Source organism: Schistocerca cancellata, chromosome 12, assembly GCF_023864275.1.
Source record: "Schistocerca cancellata isolate TAMUIC-IGC-003103 chromosome 12, iqSchCanc2.1, whole genome shotgun sequence".
Lineage (NCBI taxonomy): Eukaryota > Metazoa > Arthropoda > Insecta > Orthoptera > Acrididae > Schistocerca > Schistocerca cancellata.
Genome location: NC_064637.1, coordinates 80649882 through 80653695, shown reverse-complemented (window position 1 = coordinate 80653695; position 3814 = coordinate 80649882). Strand labels below are relative to the sequence as shown.

The window sequence follows — 3814 nt, the reverse complement described above, 5'->3', positions numbered from 1 at the left end:
AATATTTTTAGCGCAACGCAATCTGACTTTCAAATCCCCTACAAAAGAATGGCCCTGACTAACATTAACCTATACCTTTCACAAATCACTTACCTCACCAAAAATCTTCGTTACTCGAACTACTGCAATACAACGAGCGCCACTACTGCCAGCTAAATAAAAGATTCAAACTACTGAAGGCACTAACTATTGATAGGCATAGTTAGCAAATGAAAGATTTTGACAGAGACCAAACAATGTATTTACCTTAATAGTCATCAAGAGTCATAATATATATAGCATTTCATGACATCCAGTCTTACAAATTTCAAAATTCCGCCATTTCTCTCCCCACATCCACCACTGCTGGCGGTTCACCTCCAACTGCGCAACGCTACGCGCTGTTCAGATCTAGCTGCGCAACACTACAATGGCAGACAACAATGCAAACTAGCCACAGACTGCACACAGCACAGCCAGTGATTTTCATACAGAGCGCTACGTAACGTTGCCAACAAGAAAACATAAACAGCCTACTTACAGTGGTAGTATCGTGTTCACAAGGTATAAACGGACAGTATGTTGGCGGAGCTGTCTTTTGCACTCAGGTGATTCATGTGAAAAGATTTCCAACATGATTATGGCCGCGCGACGGGAATTATCAGAGTCTGAATGCGGAACGGTAGCTGGAGCTACAAGTACGGAACATTCCTTTCTGGAAATCGTTATGGAATTCAGTATTCCGAGACACGCAGTGTCAAGTGTGTGCCGATAATACCAGATTTCAGGCATCACCTCACACCACGTAAAACGCTGTGGCCGACGACCTTCGCTCAACGACCAAGAACAGTGGCGTTTGCGTAGAATTTTCTGGGCTAAGAGACAAGGAAAACTGTGCAAAATAAGAGCAGAGATCAATTTGGGACGTACAACGAACTATCCTTTCGGACAGTGCGGCGTTTCTGGGCTATGGTAGCAGACGACCGATGCGAGCGTCTTGGCTAACAGCATATCATGGCCTCCAGCGCCTCTCGCCGGTCGCGGTGGTCGAGCGGTTCTAGGCGCTTCAGTCCGGAACCGCAAGACTGCTATGGGCGCAGGTTCGAATCCTGCCTCGGGCATGGATGTGTGTGATGTCTTTAGGTTGGTGTAAGTAGTTCTAAGTTCTAGGGAACGATGACCTCAGATGTTAAGTCCCATAGTGCTCTTAGCCATTTTTTTGGGCCATGATCGTACAGGTTGGACCCTACGGGACTGGAAAACAGTGCCCTGACAGATGAGTCCCCATTTAATTTGGTAAGAGCTGATGTTAGGGTTTAAGTGTGGCGCACACCCCACGACGCTATGGCACCAAGTCGTCAATGAGGCGCTGTGCAAGCTGGCGGTGGCTATAATGGTGTGGGGTCCGTTCACATGGAATGAATTTGGTCCTCAGATCTAACTGAGCAGATCATTGACCGGAAATGGTTATGTTTCGCTCCTTGGAGACAATTTGCAGCCGTTCATGTCTTCATGTTCCCAAACATGTCACCAGGCCAAAATTCTATGCGATTGGTTTGAAGAACGTCCTGGACAATTCAATTTGGCCACCCAGATCGACCGACATGACCCTCTTCGAAAATTTATGGAATATAATCGAGAGGTGAGTTCGAGCACAAAATCCTGCTCCGGCAATACTTATCGATGGTTTCTAGAGGCAGCAAGGGTCAATATTTATGCGAGGGACTTCCAGCGAGAGTTTCAGTCCAAGAGACGTAGAGTTACTGCACTTCGCCGGGTAAAAGGAGGTCCGACATGATACTAGGACGTATCGCATAACTTTTGTCAGCACGGAGTATTGAGGGTATTGCCGAAGTGCCGACTGAGGTCAGATACAATTGTGTAGCCTGCAGGATTATTTAGGATCCTCCTTTTTGTGTTCAAGTTTTTTTTTTTTAAGTGTTGGACGCAATCTTTAATTTTTCTTGTTCTCCTTTGACTCTACAACGTTGTGTTCTGTTCTACACCTCCTGCCGAACGCCTGATGGCCGCCTGCTCATTGCACTCTCTCCCACCCCTTCTGCCTAACCCCTCACGCGCCTCCCACCCCTCCAGTGTCTCCTGACGCGCCGACACCCGCGGGGGCGGTAAGCTAACGACCACCCTTGTCTGCTGGCGCCCTGATTGTTCCCCTCCCCATCCCCCTACCCCCTGCCACCGCCACAGCTGCAGCTCCTCGGGGCACATTCCCTGGTCCGTTACTACTGTCGCTGCTGCCGCTCCCTTCAACCACAACCCTCTCAGTCTCTCCCCAGTAACAAAGTCGTTTCTGGGTCGGACTGGAACACCCCAAACATACTTACCTCAAAAAAATTCGCAGCACCAAAACATATTTAATATAGAGTATTGAAATTTCGGGAACACATTTGCTTAGGTAACATATTTAAGGTCGGCAACGGCCTTGCCACAGTGGATACACCGGTTCCCGTGAGATCACTGAAGTTAAGCGCTGTCGGGCGTGGTCGGCACTTGGATGGGTGACCATCCAGATCGCCATGCGCTGTTGCCACTTTTCGCGGTGCACTCAGCCTCGTGATGCCAAGTTAGTAGCTACTGGATTGACTAGTAGCGGCTTCGGTCAACAATATCATCATAATGACGAGGAGAGCGGTGTGCTGACCACACGACCCTCATATCCGCATCGTGCACTGAGGATGACACGGCGGTCGGATGGTCCCGGTAGGCCACTCGTGGCCTGAAGACGGAGTGCTTAACATATTTAAGTTCAAATGGTTCAAATGGCTCTGTGCACTATGGGACTTAACATCCGAGGTCATCAGTCTGCTAGAACACAGAACTACTTCAACCTAAGGACATCACACACATCCATGCCCGAGGCAGGATTCGAACCTGCGACCGTAGCAGCAGCGCGGTTCCGGACTGAAGCGCCTAGCACCGCTCGGTCACAGCGGCCGGCCTCATATTTAAGTGATTAACGTTACCACATCACAGGTTAAAGTAAGTGCGAGATAAGCCATTGCAAATGTGAAACCAGTGTAATACACGAGAATGTTGAACGAAAGCATGCAAACTTGCGCAAATTGTGCTGTATAGGTGATGGTTGTCAGTTTGTGGAATGAAGTCCCATGTCTACAATTGATCTGACAAAAAATTCAAATGGCTCTGAGCACTATGGGACTCAACATCTGAGGTCATCAGTCCCCTAGAACTTAGAACTACTTAAACGTAACCGTAGCGGTCACGCGGTTCCAGGTTGTAGCGCCTAGAACCGCTCGGCCACCCCGGCCGGCGATCTGACAAAACATGGAGGTTAATGCTATTTGTGGATGACGTTGGAGTTGTTGTCCAATGATGTCTGATATGTGCTCGATTGAAGACCGATCCGGCGATCGAGCCGGCCAAAACAACTTTTCGACACTCTCTAGAGCATGTTGGGTTACAGTAGCCGTATGTGGTCGAGCGTTATCCTGTTGGAAAACACGACCTGGAATGCTATTCATGAATGGCAGCATAATAGCTCGAAACACCAGACAGATGTACAAATTTGTAGTCAGTGTGCGTGGGATAATCACGAGAGGTCTCGTGTTGTCATAGCCCAGATCATAGCTCCAGGTGTATCTCCAGTATACCTAGCACACATACAGGGTTATTACAAATGATTGAAGCGATTTCACAGCTCCACAATAACTTTATTATTTGAGATATTTTCACAATGCTTTGCACACACAAACAAAAACTCAAAAATTTTTTTTAGGCATTCACAAATGTTCGATATGTGCCCCTTTAGTGATTCGGTAGACATCAAGCCGATAATCAAGTTCCTCCCACACTCGGC

At 48.0% G+C, this 3814-nt stretch overlaps 1 pseudogene; it reads left to right on the top strand.

Annotated features, from left to right (window-relative positions):
* The first annotated feature begins 2409 nt into the window (after positions 1-2409).
* On the top strand, positions 2410-2527 carry LOC126109929 (5S ribosomal RNA; annotated as a pseudogene).
* Positions 2528-3814: the final 1287 nt, after the last annotated feature.